This window comes from Crotalus tigris, unplaced genomic scaffold (genome assembly GCF_016545835.1).
Source record: "Crotalus tigris isolate CLP2741 ecotype Arizona unplaced genomic scaffold, ASM1654583v1 scf7180000019636.1259824, whole genome shotgun sequence".
NCBI lineage: Eukaryota > Metazoa > Chordata > Lepidosauria > Squamata > Viperidae > Crotalus > Crotalus tigris.
The window spans coordinates 127,816-153,378 of NW_024097633.1; positions in this window are offsets into that span (position 1 = coordinate 127,816).

Sequence of the window (25,563 nt, forward strand, 5' to 3'; positions counted from 1 at the left end):
CGCCCCTGTTCCAAGTTCTATGGAACTTTACCTATTTGTTCGCAAAGGAGGGTGAACAGTCTGGTGAGATTCTTGCATTATAGATAGAATACAATAAAATAGTTAATTTGAACTTTCACATGTGGATCTGGTTGCTTGCACCTGACATTAATCTCACCAGATTCTTGCCCTCCTTTGGGAACAACAGATAACTTTCCATGGAACTTACAGATTATTTTGGAGCCTGTGAACTGAACAACCTGACTGACTGATCCTGGATATTCTGATTAACTGAAATGCCTTATGAGTTTGTTCTGTCTGGCAAGTAATTCTTCTACTATGCAGCTGATGGTAGTATGATACACATACATCCTTAGATAAAAATGATCATTGTCACCAGTCTTATGAATTATAACATTCTCCCACCAATGCCCTCTGAGCAGAAGATGAGCATGGCCTTTACTGCTATTATTTCATAAATCAGTGGGAAAGGTAAGGACATGAGCAACCTTATCATGTTCTGTACGCAGGGCTTTTTTTCTCATAGAACGCCAGAATGGAGTTCCGGCACCTTTTTTGGATGGAACCTTGTAGGGTAGGCAAGGCGGGTTGTATTACGTGTGTGAATTCCGCCACCTTTTTTTTTTTTTTTTTAGAAAAAAGCACTGTCTATATGTGTTGTCTTTCCTACCCTACTATCTATTTATGATTGAATCAGAAAAAGTAGCCTTTGCCTTCTTAAAAATAAAAGCACAGTGATGTTGCCAGATGCTTTATATGTTCTCCCTGGTTGATTTGTTTATGGTCAGATGTACTGATGTTCTAAAGCAGTGGTTCTCAACCTTTTTAATGCCGCGACCCCCCAACCGGTCGTAAGTCGAGGACTACTCAACCGGTCGTAAGTTGAGGACTACTTAACTGGTGCAGCACCATTTGCAGAATGGGACTTTTGGCGGGCTCAGTAGGCAGAGACAGCCTGGACAATTCCTATTGGCTTTTGAAAGCCAATAGAATTAGACTCTATTCAAGAGAGTCTATTCTATTGGCTTTCAAAAACCAATAGAATAAAAGGGAGTAGCACAGCTAAGGAAAAGGGGGAAAAAATGGTGGACTGCGTTGTTTGGCGACCCCCGTGAAATGGTCGTTCGACCCCAAATGGGGTCCTGACCCTCAGGTTGAGAACCACTGCTCTAGACCTTCTCTAGAATTCTTCCAAAGGTGTAACACTAGCATTTCACTGCGTGGAAGCTTTGGTGGTATAAACTAATTTCTTGAACTGCGCATCTTACTATTCTTTATTTTTGTGTCCAAAATGATGGTTGCTTGTGTAACAAGTTTTTTAGAAAAAGAAAAGTTAACATTTGTGTGTGTCATTACAATTGTATGCACAATATACTATAATACATAGAAATAGGTTATATTCTATGAATAGTGGAACCTCAGACACATTATCTCAGATCCAGTCACACAAGACAGATTCACTCAAAACAGACAAGTAGCAGTTAAAAAAAATGAGAGGATTGGGAAAAATAAAGGGAATGAAAGAGAATGAATGAGGAGCTAAGGCAGACTACATAGAGACACAGAGACTAACAAGGGAGTAGGTCAGACAAATAGAACGATTAATAATATATATGGATTTGGGGAAAGGCAGACAGATTACGCAGAAGAACAAACAACTGAACAAGACAGAGCAAAAAATAACAACTGAACAGTGTCTCTTTCTTTCAATTTCTTTCCAACTAAAACTGCTGCCTGCATGAAGCAAGTTCTAAACAGAGAAAAATAAATATAGAAAAAATGAAACTAAAATATTTTCCAATACAAGGGAGTTTCATTATACACTAAAGTGAAAGAGATGATAACATTCATGGGCCATTTTATTATCAGAGAGCTTATCGTCCTACTATAGAGCCTCTCCCACTTAGCTGCATCCATATGTGGAACAAAAGCATTAAAAGAAGCATAAAAATCCAACGATTACTCCAGATTGATTCAGTAGCACTCATTTTGACTCATTGTTTCAAAATGATCTAAAAGTTAAATTCTGAAAATTAATTCAATTTGCAGATTTGATCAAATCAAATATCCAAATAGAATATTGTATAGTCTTAACAATATATTTGTATGTGAATATGTGTGTGCATGTGTATATAAATGGAAGCATAAGTATGCAAAAAGACAGAGCGGTAGCTATGCCTGGACCTTACCCTACTTTAAATAAAATCCATAACTAAGTATCTGCAGAAATTGTCAGCAGTAACCCAAAAAAACTACTTTTTTTACTGATAACATGGTAGCATCATTCATTAAAAAGAATATTTGATCAAAGAATAACTAAACAAATACATAAAGGTAGAAAAGAATATCTTTATAAAGTTAGAAGAAAAACCTGATAATATTTTGGACAAGATAGTTCTAAGAGACTAACTATGAGTATAATCATCAAGTGTTGGCCAGAAAGTATGCTAGAGAAGGTATCACACAGAGTTACAATATCAATAAAAGATACAATATCAATAAAGTTCCAATATCAATAAAAATCAAGTAGAAAATCATTTAAAGATATACAGTAAATGTTACTATTCTCGTAATATGGCCTTGGACTTTATTATGAACTCTGTATAATGCAAAATCAGATTCATCCACCTGTATCTACATTTAAATTTACATCTACAGTTGTGGGACCAGAATATTCAGATTAATATAATTAAAACATTTGGAATTCCACCTATAAGGCAAACATCACAAAAGAGAAGACCTGCCTCTTGGGATCTGCCAAGTTTAACTGCCTAACAAATGGGGATTCATAGCATGCCTCTTCTGCCAGATCTGATGGAATGGGCATATGTAATCGTATCAGGTAAACAAAACAGATAAACAAAACAGGAAACATGATTAGATTAGCTAATTTTACTTCTTATAAGTTCTTTCAAGTCTGAAAGTACACACTTCCTGCTTCATCCATTAGGGCAGATCCTTCCTAAGTTTCTTTCTTTGACCATTAACTCACTAGGAGCTCCTGACTCTCTTGTCTGATTGTTTCCTAGACAGCATCTTTTCCCCCTGTCCACTAAGGTCATCCTAATGTAACACAATCCCATTCCATGAAGGGCTTTAAAGATTAAAACCTCTAATTGGCCATAGAAGCAGACTGGCAACTAATAAAGCTCATGGAGCAGAGGTGTAGCATATGTTGTTCTAGAAACATACATAACTGCCTAGGCTGCTGCACTTTGCGCAGCTGAAGGTTTCAGATAATCTTAAATTACAGCCTCATATAGAGTTCATTTCAGTAAATTAAATTTGGAAATGGCTATAGCATAAGTGACCATGAACAGAGCTCCCCAATGTAGAAAGGGCACAACTGGCATACAACACAAAATTGTGCAAAGATTTTCCTAGCCATGACTATAACATGCTTTTTGAGCAGGAGTCATGAGTTCAAGACGACAACCCAGATTATGCACTGGGACTCTCTGGGACAGTACAATCTCATCCAGCACCAAAAATGGCATAGTCTTAGAATTAGTAGACCACAAAATCCAAAGCTACTCAGACTTGCCTGAGTCCAACTGAAGCCTGATGTTCCCTTGATGTTCCCCATCCAGACCCTCACAGCCTTCAGGCAGTCTCCAGGCAGACATAAAGTAATTACAGCATCACTTAAATTACTAGAGCAGAGTTATATAATTGTGAATCACCAATGTACTGTTACCTCATTCCATGCTGACACATGAGTTTACCACAACCTCATATAGAAGTTGAATTGTTGAGAAAACATTAGGGGCCAAAGATGGGAACTCCCTAGTTATCACCATCTGGAATCAACCCCAGAGAAAGGAAGTGAACCAGCACAACACAGTGCTGCTCATCCCCAATCCTCTGATCCAATCTAAAAGAATATCATGATCAATTGTATCAAAAACCACAATGTGATCAAGTAAGACAAGGATGGATGAACAACCCTAATCTCAGCTTTATGAGAAATAATCCAAAAACAGGACCAGTGCAATTTCTGTCCCATACCTGGGTCTGAATCCAAAATGAAAGGGATTCGGATAACTTGCTTGAAGCATGGAAACTGGTAGGCTAAAATTCAATATTTAGCTAAAAATATTGAAAATGTATATATAGGATTCCACAATGTGGTTCTTTATTCCAAATATAACTAATGGAAAAATAACCTTTGCATGTTTTATATTAAAGCTGTATTAATTCAAACATCCCCATATAGAATTGTAAAATATATGCATGATATATAATTGTAAATAGGAATGACATAATTGGCATGCTTGGTGAACATAAAAGACAATTTGCCCTTTATGTTTATCAGAACACAGAATCACTGGCTGTGGGTGACAGCTAATTTCCTTAAATTCCTTCTTGCCCTCTGGCTATTAATGCACATAAAGTATTATTGGGGAAAATAAGCATAAACATCAAAAGAACAAAGAAGAAGCCACTGATTTTTTTCTGCTAACTTTTAGAAGATAATCTTACAGTTAGTACTCTGTTTGGAGACAATATAGATCATAATGGTTGCCTAAAAATGATGCATGAAAAACTGCTTGTTATCGCACACACAAACCGTTATCGAGTACAGATGTTCTTTCAGAGTAAAAAAAGTTCACTTTTCTCATATTTAAGCAGCCATATGGGATTCATTTTCAGCATTTCAATGCTTTTTAGACATTTTGAACAAATGCTTTAGTAGTCTGGTATGCAAAGTCTCTAATGTACTTTTATTCTTTAGTATTAAAAAGCTACAAGCCAATAATTTAGGAACTTAATACTGAATGGATTAACTAGAAACTAAAGACTAATAAAAATGAAAAGAACAAAAATCTCATTTCTTAGTTTTGTAAACATAGCCAAATTATTCCTTATTTCTTGGGCAAGGTTAACAAATTTTAAGGCCAAAGATTAAAGTGTTCTGTTTCAGAAACAACCTCATTCATTATGATCTAGTCAAATTTCTATTGGCTTTCCGTATTTGTGTAGCAAGATTTCCAGCATGCTGCATTAGCATTAATTCATGAACACCAAATATCTTCTTTTCTCTAAGACCTTCAATTTCATTAAACTTTCAGGGATCCTGACCTATTCTTGTCCAAACAACCACCCAATATCTCCACACCAAAAGATATGAAATGACCTTCAAAAGATAGAACAATAAAGAAAGAAATTTTGAAGAGAACAAGGTGGGGAACAGATGTTTCCCATTTAGCTGGTGTTCAATACTCCATACCCTCCTAATATCTTTAGGATGTATGCAGCAAGTTTACACCCCTCCCTTTTCTTGATGGAACCATCTGGATACATTTTACTAAACTTGTCCTACAGGCATCTGTAGCATGGCTCATTTTATGCAGTCATGCTTGGTTCTTGTGGCACTTCTAATTTGAATGATATGGGATAATCTGTAAGGATTATTGGGAACAGAGGCTGTTGCCCTAGCATTAAATACTACATTGAAAAATATTATTCCCCTGCCAGAGCCTCACTATTATGATGAGCTTCTATATTGAAATGTTGTTTATTACCAGGTATTTATACAAAAGCTGGCATTGTTTTTGCTATCCAAATATTGAAAACCAAGCATGTAATGTGTTCTGTTTCATTTATATTGCTGTACAATAAAACCTTCAAGAACTCTCCATTATTACGTAATGGGTAGCAGAAGATGAAGAAATAGCTATAAAGAATAATGAACATTTGGTTCAGTTTTGCATGGGGGAAAATATTATTTCTTAAAGAAAAAAATTCAGAGTGTGTTGTCAGTGTATCTCAAAATTACATCATTTTCAAATTAAAAAACTAAATTCAAATTCTGATTTTTTTTCTTAACTGTATCTCTTACATATGAATTCTATATTTTTTTTTTTAGTTTTTGAATTCTATAATCTCCCAGGCCAGGATTTGAAATAGACACCTAGCATTAGAACCATCATTAGAAAGACACAACAAAGAATGTCCTTCTTGCGTCAACTAAGAAAGTTCAGACTGCCCAAGGAGCTGCTGATGAAGTTCTTCTACAACTGTCTGGTTTGGTACAGCAATTAAACAGGACAAGTACAAACTTCAACGAATAGAACTGCAGTTAAAAAGTATTGCAACCAGCCTGCCTTCCATTGAGGAGCCTATATACTGCATGAGCCAGAAAGAGAGCTGAGGAAATATGTACAGACCCCTCACATCCTGGACATAAACTGTTTCAACTCCTCTCCTAAGGACACCTTTACAGGCACTGCATGCCAAAACAACTAGACTGAGAGACAGTGTTTTTTCTTTGTGCCATCACTCTGCTGAACATATAATTCCCACAGTGCTGTCTTATGTTTAAGTATATTTACCCATATAGAATGGCTATATTACTATTATCCTTCTCATCTGTTCCACTACCTTCTCTTATTGATATCATTATTATGATTATTATTATTTTGCTGCTGCAGCTGCTGTTGTTGTTAGTATTATTGTCATCATTATTATTATTTTGTTTTTTGCATGTACACTGAGAGTTTATGCACCAGAAACAAATTCCTTGTGTGTATAATCACATTTAGCCAAATAAGTGTTTTTTTTTCTATTCTATTAACATGGAGTTTGGTTTATCAAAAGAATAAATAGGGCTAAAGTATGCTAGTAGCCATCACAGAAATGTACTAATGTACCTAGTAAGGTGGCAAAAAATGCTATTAATATTGGATGCAGAGGACAAATGTGTATACATTTCTATGCATGGTTATACAAGCTGCATTAGTATACATGAACACAATGAAATCTCCACTTTTTACAACAGGCAAATATTCATTTCAGATTCCCCTCTCCCCCGATGGGCCAACATGACTACAACTATTTTTAACGAGCTACTTAGAATTTTCCCATGCTACTTTTTACAACTTATAAAATGTACACAAAAATAAATTTGTGAAGGAAATACTAGTCTATTAAGAAAAATATGTATTAGGAAAAAATATCCGTGACAAATTATGCAATCAATATATAACATAAAGCCAATAAGCCTTGCTTTAGATGTTTGAAAACAAATATTTTTATAGATAAAAAGATAGATGACCTAATTTCTTGGAGGAGACATTCTTAAATGAGACTGCCTATCTTTAAGAAAGCCAGTTGCATGTTACCTGTGCCTCAGATAACTGTTGAAGAATTGGTAGAATCATTAGGATGTGACAGTCTCTAAAATGACCAGAGTTTAAAGATAATAACTGGCACTTTACACTGCATAGGTGACAAATTATCAATATAACCCCTTTGCTGATTGTGTTATTCTGCACTAACAGGCTTTTAAAAGATCTGTAGGAAACTTTCATGAATATTATCAGTATGGAAAGTCAGTGGCATAGAATGCTTAAGGAGTTGAATTAAGAATAGGGAGTCCTAGGTTCTTCCTTGTTCAGGCACAGAGGTTTCCTAGGTAATTTTGAATCAATCATGATAACTCAACCCAATATTGCTGTGGGAAAAAATAGGAAAGAATGCTATATACATTGCCTTTAGCTCCTGAATAAAAGGTAGAATATGCATCTAATAATTAAATAAAGAGCCTTGGTATAGTAGTTAAGACATTTGGCTAGAAACCAGAAGCCTGAGAGTTTTAGTCCTGCCTTAAGTACAAAATCATCTGAGTGACCTTGGGCCAGTCAGTCTGTTTCCACCCTATGAAAAAAGCAATGGCAAACTACTTCTGGAATCTTGCTGAGAAAACTGCAAGGACATGCTAGGAATCAAAAATGACTTGAGGGCACCAAAATAAAAAAACAAACAACCAAATAAAATAAATAACTCATAACTCACTACATCAAATGCTAGGAATTGGCAGAAGTAGCAAACCATCTGAAGCTGAGCATAGCAAAAAAAATACCCAATAGTCTTGACTTTATAAGCCACATATATAAACATAAGTATCTCACAGGTAGAGTGTCTCCCAACTAGAGTGTGAAAGGAGATTAAGGTTTGTGCAAATTATTCCAAATTAGTGGCAATTGGTTTTCATATGTCCTTCCAAGCCACACATATTTTTGACTATATTTGAAAAGTTATGAACTATAAAGTAAATCTTTGAATATTGTAGCTTTGGGAGCATGAAAGTGTTCCATTTGTGTATTAGTTTAGAAGGTACTAATTAGATAAAGTCACATGAAAACACTGAAGGATACTTCCCTGATTTCCTACTTTAATTATAATTATACTGTTACAGTGATTATTATGGATCATATCTAAATGGCTGTGCTTCACATTACAAAATCAGCAACATATACCAGTCTTTTCAAGGGTGAAGAAATGTGAAATGTTTTTAGGAAGAATCAAGAGTGTTTCATGTGTTTGATTTTTTGAAAGGAAAACAGATATTTCAACTGGTTTTTCCATCCTAACTATCTAGAGGGAATGGTTGTTCCAGGAATTTGCAGCCTAATTATGCTTTCCACTTTAAGAGACTTTAATTTGTATTTTGTAGGCAAATAGATAAATAAAATGTTTTTTCTTTTTCTTTTAGCTTTTTGACCCTACCCTTTGCCAAAATATGTGTATTTCATAGTCTTGCATCTGTAAAAGAAGACATATAAATCTTTTGAAGCAATAAAAATGTGTCACTTATTAATGAGTGAATTTGAATAAGAAAGCAGATACACAATAAGTTCCACAATTATTTTCAGACATTAATTTACTGTTTGTTCTAGAAGTGGGAATAGTTTTGCCCAATACTTTTTAAAGTCTAAGTTGATGATCATAGGAGTTGTATGGTCATTGAAAAGTATTAGGAGGGGACCTATGAACCCTTTGATATGATCTGGATTGTGAAAACAGAATTTCCAATTTGTTTTTCTGCTGCTTTAGTTTGTTTACCCAATCCCTATATTGGGAGGGGAAATAATTAATTCTGGATTAATTGGAAGCAAACTATTTACATTTTAGCATAAATAATATTTCTCCATCATGAAATATATAGATGTTAGATGGGTCATTATGCCCTGTAAATAGTTATTGTTAAACAAGAAACACACTTTTGATTAATCTATACTTTGTACCATGAAGCTGTCAAATCTTATGATAATATTTGGGGTTTGCCATTTATCCAGAGGCTTAACATAGATGTGCCTCAATTTAGGATGTGCCTCCATAGAAGGTAATCCACCTTCTCTTACACAGATAAGAATAAATATCTGTTCCTAATAGAGGTAACTATGGTTTTAGAATTGAATCCAAATGAGTAAGAAGGTCATTGTGGGTAATAAAAGCAATTTTGCTTCTTTTCTCTGCCAGACACATGGCAGAGAGAAAGAAGGCCATGTTATGCCTTTGCCCTTGAATGCCATACTCTCTGTTCACCCAAACTCCATAAATAGATTAAAGACACAGCAAGAATTTCTCAGTGAAGGCCAGAATATACTATGGTTGGTGTATTCACAAATTGTTGAATGGATATCATCTGATCTTAAGGACAAAGGAAAGAGACTAAGAAAAATGACAGCATTTGAAACACTTATACAAAATCAATACCATCTGTATATAAAAACTCCAGATATGGAGACATAAAATTGTATGATATAATGGATGCAACACAACAATGACAAGAATAATGGACCAAATCCATAAAATTTACTACAAGTTATAATCTACAATAAAACTGATATAAAATGTTTTACAGATGGCACACAACTTTGTCATAATTTCCAAAATTATACAGTAACAAATGCTGGAAATGCCATGAAACAGAAGGAACATTTTATCACATGTGGTGGACATGTAAAATCCTTCAAAGGTAATGAAAAGACATAGCTGATAGCTATAGCTATGGCAATAGTACTTACAGTATATATCACTCCACAGTGTTTTACAGCACTCTCTGAGCTGTTTACAATATCAGCTTATTGCCCCAATAATCTGGGTCCTTATTTTACCAATCTTAAAAGGATGGAACGGTGAGTCAACCATGAGCCAGTCAGGATCAATCTCGTGGCAGTGGATAGAGTTTCACTGCAATATCTCCTTCTAACCATGAGCTACCATTCAGAAAATTTTAGCAATTTTAGAAATTAAATTTGAAATCAAATCACATTTTTAAATGTAGGAATGATCCCAGAATACATTAACAAGAAACACCTTAATTGACTAAGATACATGTTCACAGCTGTGAGGAAGATATGAAGAAAGATATAAATCTGGCAATATTTGATTGGGAACTTAAACTTGGATAATACACATCAATGGCAACATTAACATCATATACTCACAATTGAAGTAATCAAATTCAAGCAAGAATGATTTCCATATACATGTCATATCATCCAACAAGGCAATTACAAATATTTACACTATGGTTTTTAAAATGGGGGAGGTCTAAATATTTATAAATACTGTAAATTGATTAGAATATAAAGAAGAGAAAGTTAGAAATTAAATACCTACTGGTATGTTCTTTTTTTAAAAAAAAGATCTCTTTTTAACATTTATAAATAACAATAAAGTGGATACTTTAGTATTTGGTTAAGTTCAAAGATCAAAATTTTTCTCATATTATAAAACAATTCAAACAATTTTGCAACTCTTTATCAATTTCATAATAAGCATTAATTGTACATTTTAAGCAGGCCTATGGTCATTAAAATGTTACAAATCATATTAACAACCATACAAACTTCATCTGTAAGGTTTTAATGTGTTTAAAATTCTAGCACCAGACTAGAAATCCGGGAGTCTCTAAGTTCTAGGCTCACTTTAGGCATGAAAGCTGGCTGGGGTGATATTGGGCCAATCATTCTCTTTGTCCAAACCAGCTCACAGGGTTGTTGTTATGTGGAAAATAGGAGGAGGAAATAGGAGGAGAAGGAAATAGGAGGAGGAAGAAATATTAGGTATGTTTGCCATCTTGAGTTATTTATAAAAATAATAAAGATGAAATGTAAATAAATAAATTATTGTGTTAAGATTTTCTAGTTTCTGTTGTATATTTTCAGTTGTTCTGTTGTATTCTGTTGTAAAGATATTCACATTTCTGAGGGGAGGGGGAAGTATGCTAACTTGCGAGAAGGATATAATACAGATGCCAATATCATATTAGTTCTACCCTCAAGAAGTGCTTTTTTCTGATATCTCTTCCAACTGTACAAATGCCAGCTATATATGACAGCCATGCTGTAGAGAGTTAGGCCAGGTCTGAGACGAACCTGCTCAAAACCCTAGTTGACAATGAAATGGAAGTTAAATATGAGAGCAGGGACTTTTCGATTTTTATTATATTTTAATGCCTGGAAAATCACACATAAACATTCCCCCTAATGACGAGATTGCTTAAAAGTCCTCTTCCTGGCCCCATGTCAAAGAATGACAATTCAACTGCTGATAAAATTTCCTCAATGAAAAACAGGATAGAAATGTAATAACTCAGATACTTATTACAGAGTTCCATATGACATAAACAGCCTCCGTTGATTCAACTATATGTGCATTGGGTTCTCTGCCAAATAAGCCATGGTGCAGTGATGAGATGGGGAGGATCAAGTGCTCCCATCCTCTCCATGCACTGAATGTGTGGTGTGTAGTGGGAGGTCGAGGGGGGGGGGAGAGAAAATGTTCAAAAACCATAAACACATTTTGAAGGACAGAAACCTATCAATTTTTATCCAGGTCTTTAAATCAAAACAGCTAAGCCCAGAAATGCTTACAAAATCATGAGACTTGCAAATACATTGTGATTAAATACTATCCAAATTTATTTCCTATATCTTTTTGCCATAATGTGGAAAAAAAACATCAATGCCAAAGCTAAAATGTCTTTTTCTTTCTTTCTTTTCTCTCTTTCTCTGGGATATTTTTAATCAAGAATGTCATTTAGAAATACAGTATGAGATCTCTAGCGATTTTTAACACAGCAAACCTTAATATATACATTATACAGGAGGAAATGCCGCAATGATTTTTTCCACATTAAGGACAAAAAAAAATGTAAAATGTCATTGAATAAACCCCAGAAGCCAGGAGCTTGGATGGCTTACAAGATTGGTAATCGGATACAGAGCTTTTCACTTCCAAGTCATTGGTGCAAATCCAGTTCCATTTAATCATCTCCAAACATTCTTTTTTCTTTCTATCTCACAGTTCTTTTTTATTCTCTAGTTAAAATGACTGGATTGGAACTCAGAGAACAGATGACCAGCCTGTGAAATAATCACTTCTAATTTCTAGGCTAGGCAATTGACCAAAAAGTGAACAATGACCAAAATCCATTCTTCTCCTCCTCCCTCGCTCCACCTCTCAGATTATTTAGTTAAATAGGTATTTCAGAACAGATGTAAAGGAATTGTAACATAAGTTAATGGAGACTTGTCTTCTGCTTTTTATTATTCCTCCACATTTAAATGGAGCTTCTGTTTAGTTAATTTGATGTCATTAAATAACTTCTACTTTAAAACAAAGTACAAGCCCTTTATTAGGCTATATTGGTGATGTCATATGAATACTAAGAACAAAAGTGAAAGAGATTAGCTGTAATTAATCAAACAATCTCAACCTTGCTGAGTTTTGTTTTTGATTTTTTTTTTGTTGGAGAAACAACAAAATGATTTCCACTTTGAGATGCATGAGAAATTGCTACACACTATTTCTCAAACTGCTTGTCTCGATAAAAGTAAAAGTCACGCTGTATTGTAAATAACCAAAAACAGTGAATTAGTCATATACAATATGACACAAAGCAACCCTCCCTAAAGCCTAAATGTGTTTAGGTTACAATTGCCAGCATGACTAGTAGGGATAATAATAATAATAATAGTAGTTGGAAGGGACCTTGGAGGTCATCTAGCCCAACCCCCTGCTCGGGCAGGAAACCCTACACCATTTCGGACAAATGGCTGTCCAGTCTCTTCTTAAAAACTTCCAGTGTTGGAGCATTTACTGCTTCTGGAGGCAGGCTGTTCCACTGATTAATTGTTCTCACTGTCAGGAAGTTTCTCCTTAGTTCTAGGCTGCTTCTCTCCTTGATTAGTTTCCACCGTTGCTTCTTGTCCTGCCTTCAGGTGCTTTGGAAAATAGCTTAATTCCCTCTTCTTTATGGCAGCCCCTGAGGTATTGGAATACTGCTATCATGTCCCCCCTTGTCCTTCTCTTCATTAAACTAGACATACCCAATTCTAGCAACCGTTCCTTATATGTTTTAGCCTCCAGTCCCCTAATCATCTTTGTTGCTCTTCTCTGTACTCTTTCTAGAGTCTCAAAATCTTTTTTATATCGTGGTGACCAAAACTGGATGCAGTATTCCAAGTGTGGCCTTACCAAGCATTGAAGAGTGGTATTAATACTTCACGTGATCCTGATTCTATCCCTCTGTTAATGCAGCCTAGCACTGTGTTGGCCTTTTTGGCAGCTGCAGCACACTGCTGGCTCATATTTAAGTGATTGTCTACTAGGAGTCTGAGGTCCCTCTCACAGTTTCTGCTATTGAGCATGGTGCCACCTATGCTGTACTTGTGCATTTGGTTTTTCTTGCCTAAATGTAGAACCTTGCTTTTGTCACCATTGAATTTCATTTTGTTAGTTAGTGCCCAGTGTTCAAGTCTGTCCAGATACTTCTGTATCTTAAGCCTGTCTTCTGGAGTGTTGGCTATTCCTGCCAGCTTGGTGTCGTCTGCAAATTTGGTGAGTTCCCCATCTATCCCTTCATCCAAATCGTTGAAGAGTACTGGGCCCAGAACAGAGCCCTGGGGCACCCCACTACACACTTCCCTCCATATAGATGGATGATGGGTTGCAATTAATATAATGGGAGCTGAGAATTAAGGAATGCTGAGAAATCTCATATATTACAGAATAGAAACTGTACCAATTAAGGAGAAGCAGTACAAGGCTTAATAGTGTTGGACATCTATAGATTGGAAATACCAGCTCAAGGAAGCTGCCATAGTCTTCCTTTGTTTTTTTGCATAAAACAGACATGGTAATAGTCTAATAGCTTTATGACGCCCCTCATAGGGATGCCCATTCAGAGCCTCAGAATCTAGGCCAACTCTTTCTGTGCAGTCAGGCAATGGCAGACAGATTACAGTATGCAATCAGATATCCCTGAGAAATCCTAAATTTCTAAGAAATTTGTGATAAAAAGAAGAATTCTGAAATGAATGCCTGATAGACAAACACAGATAACTCGGTCACCAGCAAATCCCAGTTTGCTTATGCGGACTTAAGTCAGATAATGAACTATCGGAAGCCAGAGTAAGTTATTCCAAAGAAACAGGCAGAGACTCACTACTGCAGTCTATAGGCAAGACCTGATTCTAGGTGCCCAGCCTAAGTTCTTATTACCAATTCTATAGAAGCTAAAGTGGAACAGAATGAAGACTGATTGGTTGCACATTACTTGGAAAATAAACTTGACAGGGACGCTATGTGGCTTCTTAAACAAGATCCTAGGAAAGGCATGTACTTAATCATACAAGAAAATATACTTTACGACTCAGAATTGTCCCTTAAGCAAAGTGCATCCATTATTACCAACTAACAGTCAGAAGGCATGATGAAAACTCATTAATTTCATCAAATAAGGAATAATCAGAAAAGCCATCGAGATAGAAAAATGGCCACACAGTATGAATAAATGAGATGATACCTCCTGCCTCCAATCCATACATGAAGCAAACTGACACCCATCATGAAGATGAGGCACGAACATGAACACGAAGCCAAACAACGGCAATGCAGCCCATGATCTTAAATCCCCCTGCAACTCAGACTAACCTGACCACAACAAAGCCCCCACCCAAGCAGAACACTCCCCCAGCCCATCAGAGCACAGCCAACCCCCATCCAATCAGAGCACAGCCAAGCCCCTAACCAATCAGAACACACCTCCACCCAATCAGAACACAGCCAAGCTCCCACCCAATCAGTTCATACCCCCTCTGGCAGTTAAAAGGAAGAAACAGCTACGATCACAAATTGCTCCTCGAAGCATGAAGCTGAAAACACCAGCCTGAAGATGACGAATGGGACTTCGTTGAAACGTCATCAAGACACTTCCAATTTTACGCGGGAGAAAACCCGAACAACCAAAGACCTACACACACACACACACACACACACACACACACACAGACACATACACACATATATATACTACAAAAACAAACAAACCTGAACACCAGGAAAATTTTAAAACTAGAAAAGTTTAATATAATGCCAAGCTTTCATCGGAAACTACCGACATCATCAGGACTTAATGCCAGTCAATGGGAGTGTCCTTTATAGGATTGGTCAATGTCTGCACTCGGCTCCTGGACCTCGTCCCCGGTCCCAGTTGATTAAGCTGTGTTTTAAGTGTATCCTTAGCGTTGGTTACTATTATCGTTCTGCTGCTAGCTCTTTCACTTCTATCTCCCTTTCCTGTACATGTATTGCTGTCTATCTCCTCATCACAGGTTCCTGGGTTAAACATAGTCTTTCCGCCCCCCCCTTCTTGCATGATAATACCCAGGAATCGTGTTTTTAATGACATTATTTACGTGTGTGTGTGTGTGTGTGTGTGTGTGTGTGTGTGTGCGTGTGTGTATTCAATATGCATCAATATCATTATTTATAATCTTTAGTTTCATAAGAAACTTCACTGGTTTGCTCACATGATAATTACATCCAATTTTTGTGTATATGATTTCGGAAGGCGATAATATAATTCTTTAGGGGCTGAACAGTTTTGATAATAGTCATTACTGCCTTTAACATTATTATTAATTGTAATTGTGATGCCTTACACTATGCAAGGAAATGGATATAGGAAGTGAAAAACTACTTCTTTGGCATCTATGCAGCTGATTCTGATACATCAATCCTCAGATGAAAATTTTGAGCTAGTGATTCTATTGGACCCCTTTCAAAAAGAAACGACAGTAGTTTTGCTCCCCTTTTCTATAGCCATTCTTATTCATTTAAGTGAGAATGAATTAATCTCTGCTATCTCTAGAGTTGCCCCCAAATTTCTACAGGATATGCACACTCTATATTCCCTGAGCTTTCCTATAGGGACTCATTCTATATAATAGTCCAAACTCAGAGTTGAACTATCATGATCTAACATCAAAGTGGTCTTAAAGGTTTCCACAGCAGCTAGGAGACAGATGGTTATGTTAAATCTCTTTCCCTAGGCCTAACCCACAGGTCGGCAACCTGCGGCTCCGGAGCCGCATGCGGCTCTTTGAGCCTTCCCCTGTGGCTCCCAGCCTCCTCTGCCTTTGCAGAGAGAGACAGAGACAGAGAGAGGCAATTGCGCTTCCCTGCTTCTCTCTCTCTCTCTCTCTCTCTCTCTCTCTCTCTCTCTCTCTCTCACTGTGTGTGTGTGTGTGTGTATGTGTGTGTGTGTGTGTGTGTGTGTAAAAGAAAGTGCACTTGCAGTGTTCTCTGAGGAGCTGAAAAGCTTACTGGGTGGAGCTCCTCCCTTTGCTGCATCTCTGCAGGAAGCAGGAAGGGCAGGAGAGAGCTAGCTAGCCCAGCTAGGCTGACTCAGGAATTCTGGGAGTTGAAGTCCATGAGTCATAAAAGAGACGAAGTTGCCTTCCCCTGAGCTTGTTGGAAAACAGCTTGAAGCTTGCCAGGTGAGCAGCAGATAGGAGAGGGGGGAGAGAAAGAGAGAGAGAGAGAGAGAGGGAGGGAGGGAGAGAAAGAGAGAAGAAAGAGAGAGAGAGAGAAAGAAAGAGAGTGGGGGAAGAGGAGTGGCAGACCAAGGGCAGATAGAGAGGGAGGGAGAGAGAGAGAGAGACAGAGACCCTTTTGACATCTAAAATGAAGATAACACTGCATATATCCTTTTTTTTACCTGTGTGTGTATGTGTGTGTATATACACACACACACATATACATACACACACACACACACACATACATACATACATACACACACATAAACACACACACACACCCCTATAATAAAGGTAAAAAAGGATATATGCAGTGTTATCTTCATTTTAGACATCAAAAGGGTTTTGCGGCTCCCGGTGTTTTGTTTTTAGTGGGAAATGGGTCCAAGTGGCTCTTTGAGTGTTTTGGGTTGCCTACCCCTGGCCTAACCTATAGTCTGTGGGGAGCTACCAGAGAGTTGTATTATATATCTTTTTTCCCCTTTTCTATCCTAAACTATAATATATAAATTCCTTTAAATGCAGAAATACTGGCTTTTCTACTTTTTTCTACTTTTGAATAACATAATACCACATGAAGAAACATTTTCTAATGCTGTTGGCTAAAAATAGCACTGCTCTCTTTATATTAATTTACATTAAGTGTAGTGAAATCTTGAACACATCTAATTAGAAGTAAAGGGAGTTGAATATGTCTTTCTCCCAGGTGAGGGGTTATAAGATTGCAGCCACAATTCTTTCATCCATGTATTCTCACTCAATTTTTCTAATTATTATTTTTTAAATCATGTCTCTCTTGTCTTGATGGCCAAACTAATTTAAAATATATAAATTCATTTTTAATATCATGGCCTAATTCCAAAGCTATATTGCTTTGCATTCAGTTGCAATATTTCTCTTGAGGCCAAAACAGTATTTTCACAAAGAATAATGCTATGCAAAATAACAGGAAACATACTGTGAATAATGTCTTACATATGAAATTTTAGGTAATATTGCTAGAATATTACTTGGCCACATGCAAAGTCTAAGAGCCACAAAGAAGAAGCCAATGGTTTATGTTTTATTATTAATAAGCTAATTTCTCTGCCAAGTGCCAATGAAAGTGACTTCTCATTCCAACTAATTATGGACTTTCTTATGGACTTTAATTATAAAGTAAAAAGAAGAAAATTGTATGTCTTGATCTGATGTTGGAAATTAATTGTCTTGAATGTAAAGGAGAGTTTGACTGCATTCAAGTTTGTGAGATATTAGTGAAGAGGGAAAAATAATAAAAGTATATTTTTATTAGCATGTTCTATAATCATGGTTATAGCTGAGTAATAATCATGATTTAATGGTTTAATGTGTGATTGTAGCCAATTCTAGTTTATTACATTAATTATTAAACAATAATGGTACAATGAGTGATATGGTGGCCTAGTGGTAAAGACGCTGGCCTCCCACTCAGAAGTTTTAGAGTTCGGTGCGAAGAAAAAATATCTGCTGCAAATCCAGCATGGCATCAGGAAGGGCCTCTGGCCAGTAAATGCTCAGCTCCATCCAGTTGCCCCGACTTTACCCCAAATTAAAGGATTACAGGGTCATAAAAAGGGAGTTTTAATGGATTGGTACAATGTGTGAAGTCAGACAGTATTTATTCATTAGATTTTTATCCCGCCTTTATTACTTTATAAGTAACTAAAGGTTGTGAACATACACTACCTAATATATCTTCCTTCTCCTCTTTTTCCCACAACATCCCTATGGGGTGGGGTGGGCTGAGAGAGAGTGCCCAGCCCAAGGTCACCTAGCTGGTTTTCATGTCTAAGTGGGACTAGTTCTCACAGTCTCTTCTTTTCTTGCCCAGTGCAAGAAAACTGGCTCTAAAGTTATATACATTATATAAAGTTATATACATATGCTAGAATTTATCATGTTATGCTTCACTTAAAGTGTTAAGGTGGAATTTGGGAACAAACCTCAAGCATGTTAATTGGATGAAAGAAATAAACAAAATAATAGAAGCAAAGTTATTTTGAACAAAAAGTCTTTGATTTTTTATGAAAGGAATAAAGATTTAATTCCTTAAGAGCTGTCTTTCTAATTTTTCTACAAAATTCCTTGCTTATGCAAATTCATAAATTTTGCTTTATTTTTGTCTCTATGTTGCTATGCTATACTTGTTGGAAGAGATTCTCTACTTCATTCTTAATGGATAACAAACTAGTGTCATGAAATGAGACAGCTTCTGTTTAGCCTCAAAAGTTTTGGTATATTCGGAGCCTCTTCCCAAATTATTCTCTTTCTGAGTAATTGCAGCCTTGACATAATGAAAACAACTATAGCTATTGAAAAAAAAATCAAAATAAAAAAAATCTGACTTTGCATATACAATTGTCTTTGAAGAAATTGTGAGCATATGTTTTGATGAGCCCTGGATCAGATCATTGGCCCATTTAATCTAGAAACTCTTCAAGTTTCTCAGGTAAAGGCTTTTTCCAAACCAGCAATTTGACATCCTACAAACAATGGATGCTGGTAATTTATCTAAATTTATATTAACTTAAATTAGACTTTCCCACCCTGCAGTTTCATATGTTGAAGGCTAAACTCTCATAATTATGACCCTATGGCTGATGTTCCAGAATCCTAGGAATTATTGTCTGGAGCATAGAAAAGGCATCTTATTATTCTCTCTACAGAGAAGATGAAAAATGGTGAAATTCTGAATTTCTTGCAAAATCCTTGGTTACAAAATGGATAAATAACATACACGAGGCTTGCTCCTTAAAGTAAGGCAGGCAGAAAAGTATCTTGGCTTTCCATGTTTTAATCAAATTTCAAAGAAAGAGAATCTCCCCCCATCATGATTAATCAGGGAAGCTAAAGAGTAATAGATGTAACAGAAAATATCAGCATTGTTCATTTTGTCACACTAATAAATAAGCACATAATAACAGTTTTGAAAAATATTCTAAAGCATCCGTAAATGAAGTAGAAAAATTAAAGAAATTCAATACAGGTTTCAATATAGCATTATCCAAGATAATTTTTTGTTTCAAAACTAGACTCAATATAATGACTAAAATAAAATATTTATCTCTGATGTTTGCTCCAAGTAATTTATAGGATGCAGACTTATCCAAAGTCTAAATACTTATGTGGTAGAATTACAAGCAAATGAATGGAAGAACATAACATAAACACTTGCCAATCCTTAAATACAGTGACATGCCCTCTTTTAGTGTCCTCTGGAGAATGTGATATTGTATTGCAGCAGAAATAGTAATTAAACCACCAACACTAGCATAGTAAACATTGGAGGCTTTCTTTAAAATTTAGGTTTTAACATGCTGATCACGTTTAGTTCATACTCACATGACCATTTTCTTATAATTACCCTGAAAAGTAATAAGATATTTCATTATTAATCTGAAACTTTAGCAGAGAAGTTACTGAAATTATCTCTAAATTTATACTTGAGTTACTGGGCTCATTATTTTAAACATCTTGGACTGATTCAATATCAGTAATGATTCATTCTTTTGATTAAGAAGTGACTCCATCTGTAGATGTCAGATAATTACTGAGATGACCTATAATGAGAACATTTCACAACTCTCCAACTTAAATATCGTATTCCCTCAACAACATAATGACTTCCTTCTAGATCTTTTTATAGTGTGCTAAACTCCTGGGGTTTCTTTTCATGATCATTCCCCAACAAAGATTTATTCTATCATTTCCTTAGACAAAGAAACACAGTGATTCCATACAATAATAACAACAAAACAGTTTCATGACCTTATGATGATATTTTAATGCATTCTTGGCACATGCTTCTAAATTCTATTAAAAGGCTATTACATCAAGATTCCAATAAATTATTTCCATACAAAGATTACACCAGATATTATTTTGAGCCAAATTTAGGAGAAATACATACAGCATTTAAATTTTTAGTAATGTGAATGAATACTTAATTTGGAAAGCCAAAGAGTTATACAGAAAACCTTTTGTTTTCTTATCATGTAAGTTGCAGTTTATTTTCTTATTTCTATGCTCATAAAGCAGGGCAAGTATACACATCATATAATCTCTACATTGATACAAGTTTCAATTTGTTTTTGGCGATAGTTACTGAAAATGTTAAGATATTTTCATTCATGCTCATTTTATTAGTTTTTCTGATCCTCTGTAGTTTGATTTCCTATCTCCAAACCCATCCCCAACTCTCTTTCTCCTTTTGAATAGCGTTTATTCTGCTTTATATGATGGCCACTGCAACTGTCAAGAAACTTTCCTGCTTCTATACAATGTCAACAAATAAATGACTACAATAAAATAACCAAATCTGTGTTTGCTTATGGCAAAATCCACCTTTTCCAGCAAATGCTTAAAAACCATTGACAAACATGTCTATTTTTTCTGAAGGAGACTGTTGTTGTTGCCTTTTTAGCAAAATAGTTTGCTCATTAATTAGCATCTTAGCATTCTTTCTCCCAAGATTTCCATTCTTATTATTGTTCAAACAGTTGGAAATAACGAAGAGCAAAATGACAAGCCTATTATTATCATTTCCCTTCTTAGAGAAGGCATAGAAATTTTGTTTCACAATAATAGATTTTGAATACAATGGGCCAAAGCACTCAACTGGAATTCAAATACAAAATATCTTTAGTTCTACACATTTATTGCATTAAGAGAATTCTACTTTACTGATATTAAGAAAGAAGTATAATTATAGCCTCATAACGTATGTTTCAATTTTGGACTTTACATTAAATATATATGCTTGAATGAGACCAGAATGAGTGAATGAATACCAAAATGAACTCCAGACAAGCTAAAAAGCCTGAATTGGACAGAGTCCAGATCTGTGGAAACAGCCTCTGTCTAATAATTTCATACAAGTGAGTTGGTTTCTTTGAAGGCAGCAGAAAAAGAGGCTGAAGAGTGACAATCAAATGATTCAAATTTTTTGGGCATGTATTTACTTCATGAAAGCAACAAAAAAAATAGAAAATAGTTTTTTTCTGAAGTCCATCCTCCCTTGAAGGCTTATTAAAACAATTGGAAAGGATGATTCTATATCTCCATTGAATCCATGACAAACAAGTCAGCACCCTGCATGACACAAACAGACAGTGTCACATTAGAATAATACATTCTTTGCCTAGCCTGTAACCTCGCAAGAAAGATGGATGGTATACAAATTTAATAAATAAATAAAATAAAGAAATAAAGTTGGTAAATAACGTTCCTTGACTATTGTGTGGAATTGGAAAACAATAGGCACACAGATGATTTGATTATTATTATTATTTAATAAAACAGCTCACTGGAAATTGTGTTCCTACATTGTGAGTGCTTTCATCGGGATTTGATGAACAGAAGTGCTATCTGAAAATATTGCATTATTACTCCTATTAGTAGTTGTGGAGATAGTAAGAGTAGTGGCAATAGCAGTAACAGCAGCATCTCTTCTCATACATTTACCCTTTTTTATTTTAAAAAATTATCTTGGAAGGGTAGGAAAAAAAGTGATCAACTACTGATTGATTGGTTCCCTATCATAAAATGAATGTAGACAGTATCAAAAACCTCTCTAATCCATTGTTGAATGATTGCAACCAGGATGTGAATGGAATAGCACACCCTCCTCTTACAGGTAGTCCTCAAATGTTTCACTTAGCAACAGAAATTTGGGGCTCAATTGTGGTCGTACGTCAAGGATTACCTGTATTAGCACTAGCAGAAGGTGCTATTCCATTCACATCCTAGTTGTGATCATCCAACAGGACAGACTGATGGTGTTTCATATACTGGCAGCAATTTTTTGGTTTATTTAAAGATATTTATAATTTTTAATTTGTCTTACTATGCAATGTTCCCAGGCAGTTACAAAATTAAAGATACATGTAAAAAAACTGAGTAATATAAATTTCTGTTATGTTGGAATATATCATGAGTCTGTTTGGATTCAGCAGTATATAAATCAAAATTGATTGATTAATTAATTAATTGATATAAAAATGTGAAAGAGTTTAACTGGGTTATAAGTGGCCAAGGGTACAATAATTACTTTTCAAATGCTGAAGGAAATACAAATGTTCTATGTAGCTTTGAATATCTTTTCCAAAGCCTTCATGACTACTCTGTCTAGTCTGTGAAATATGAAAGTTATGTTTTTAATATCTTCCTAAATATTGAGAAAGTGGGAGCCAGACACTTCCTTAGAGATGTTGTTTGGAGATAGTCCAGACATGTCAAACTTGTGATGTCACAGACATCATGAGACGTATCAGAGCTTTTTCTCCATTGCTGGCAATGGGGTGGGTGCGGTTTCCTAGTGATACGTCTGGCCCGCAGGCTGGCAGTTTGACACCCCTGAGATAGTCCATTCCCAAACACATGATTGTAGAGCTTTTGACAGCTGGAGAACCTTCAGAAGGGCCTATCCTGCTAATATAAGTAATAGAGCAAAAAGTGGTTCCTGGTGACTGGCTCTAAGCCAGGGGTTCTCAACCTTGGCAACTTTAAGACTTGTGGACTTCAACTCCCAGAATTCCTCAGCCAGCAAAGCCAGAGGCTTTTAAATTATGTCTAGCAGGCAATTTGGTACCATTGCTCTTTTTCAGAACAGGTACAATATTATATTATCCATGATTACTCTAACTGCAGTTTGACTATTTTCAAGAATAGTCCAAGGTAAAACAGATAAAGTTGCCAAGTCAGTGCATGGATAAGTATTCCTAAGTCAGACTGGTTGAGAATGGTCACAGTTTGCTCAATAGACATTGTGGCACTCACTGAAGCTTAAATCTGTGCAATGCCCTGTTTTGTAATCCAAAGGTGGCAAGCTCACACAGTGAGAATGGATGGACAGAACCATGTGTTTAGCCCTTTTTTTTAAAGATGTAAAAATTGGTATTGATTCTCTCCCCCCCCCCCTCTCTGTGAGTAAGTGAGTGTGTGTATGTGTGTATTATCTCATTCAATAGCTAGCTAGGAAGAGTGGAAACACAGAGTTAGTTAATTGTGCCTTAACCATAAGATACAGTCATTATCAATTTTTACACCTTTGAAAAGGGACTGAAGCTACACCGAACCTCTCAAAAAATATCACTTGAAGCCAAAATCTCCAAACAGAGGCTTTCATACTTTGGTCATGTCATGAGAGCTGGCTCACTTGAAGAGTCAGTCATGCTGGGAGTGATCAGGCCAAGAATGAAAGATTCATGATATTTTTTAACTCCAAACTACTTTTTCTCTTTTATACACATCCATGAAAATAACCCATCTTCTGTGATTCCACAAAATTGCCTGTGTTTCAGTGTTGAACCAATTAATTCTGGCTCTGTTTGTGGTATATGCGAAACCTCACTAAAACAAGCTTTTTAAAAATGTAGATCTATGGAGCCTGTAATTGATTCATTTCCCTATTTGCAGGAATTCTGCCTTTACTGTGCCTCCAGCCTCCTGGGTTTCAGAACTGGGCATGGAAATGTGGATTTATGCTTTTTTTATTGTCCCTCCCTGCACCCCAACAAAAATTATTTCAACTGCAGCCAGACAAATCCTCAGTGTAAAATAAATATGGTTGTGGGGGAGGCTATATATACAAACAATGTATTTTGTTTTTCTTTTATACAGAGTACAGTATATATTTAGTGCAGGACCAATGGCAATTCAGGATAAAGAGACATTTTTTGCTTTTTTTTTTGGAATTGTGCCAGTCCTTTTGAAGATGTTAGGATTTTTTTTTTGTATGGGATTGGAGCATGGAAGAGTGCTGATGTGGAAGTGCCATTAATTATAAGAAATTAATTGGGAAACCCAGGTTCCTTTCTTCTCTTTATTTTTAGGCTAAAATGATCTAATATAATAATATAATTATAAAATTATCTAATATGATATAAATGACCTTATAAAGGGCTATATGAATAAGCATTAACTTCATTTCTTCATGTCATCTTGGCCATGATTTTTCCTCTACCTTTCTATTGTTTCTATTGGAAAACGTGCATATCAATGTAGTATGTGTGCATGAGAAAATAGGGAATAAAGTAATTTCACAAATAGATTTATTTTGCAATTATTTTCAATCAGTAATCTTTAATTCAATTAATATAATATTTCTTTATCGTATTTTTGTACTGTCATGCTACCAACATAATTATGGAAAAGTATAGCTTAAAACACACAATAAAATACATTCTTACACAAAATATAATTATAAAAAAGTACCAAAATTGTACAGATGTAGAATTTTCCCTACAATAAGACATAGCTATTAAAAGTGTTTCTCAACAACTCCCTTTCTATCTCTTTCTTAAATATTGGTAGATAATTTTTGGTCGGATGTACTGATGTTTATTTATTTATTTATTTATTTATGAGACTTATATACCGCTTTAAGTGCAAGCACTCTCTAAGCGTTGTACACCAGTAAGCAATGTATATATATATTTTACATTGCCCCCAACAATCTGGGTCCTCATTTTACCTACCTCGGAAGGATGGAAGGCTGAGTCAACCTTGAGCCGGTGAGATTTGAACCGCTGACCTGCTGAACACAGTCAGCTAAAGTGGCCTGCAGTACTGCACTCTAACTGCTGCGCCACCTCGGCTCTAAAGCAAGCTACTCTAAAGGGTAGGGACCACTACTGAAAAATATTAACTTTGGATTTCTTTGACCAAATCACTTATGGGGAGAAACCTCAGCATCTTCACATAGCATGATGTGCCAACTGCATGAGTAGGCTTTCTTTTGAAGCAGGCTTCTTGCAGCAGGCCTGAGTCAAAGACACAGAATTCTTTATGAATTAGTTCTTTAGTCTGGCTGCAGCTATTTTTGAAGTGTGGCTTTAGATTTGTCCCTATAGCGTGCATCCACTAATTAGACCAGGGGTGTCAAACTTGCAACATCACGTGACGTGTTGTGACATATCGCAAC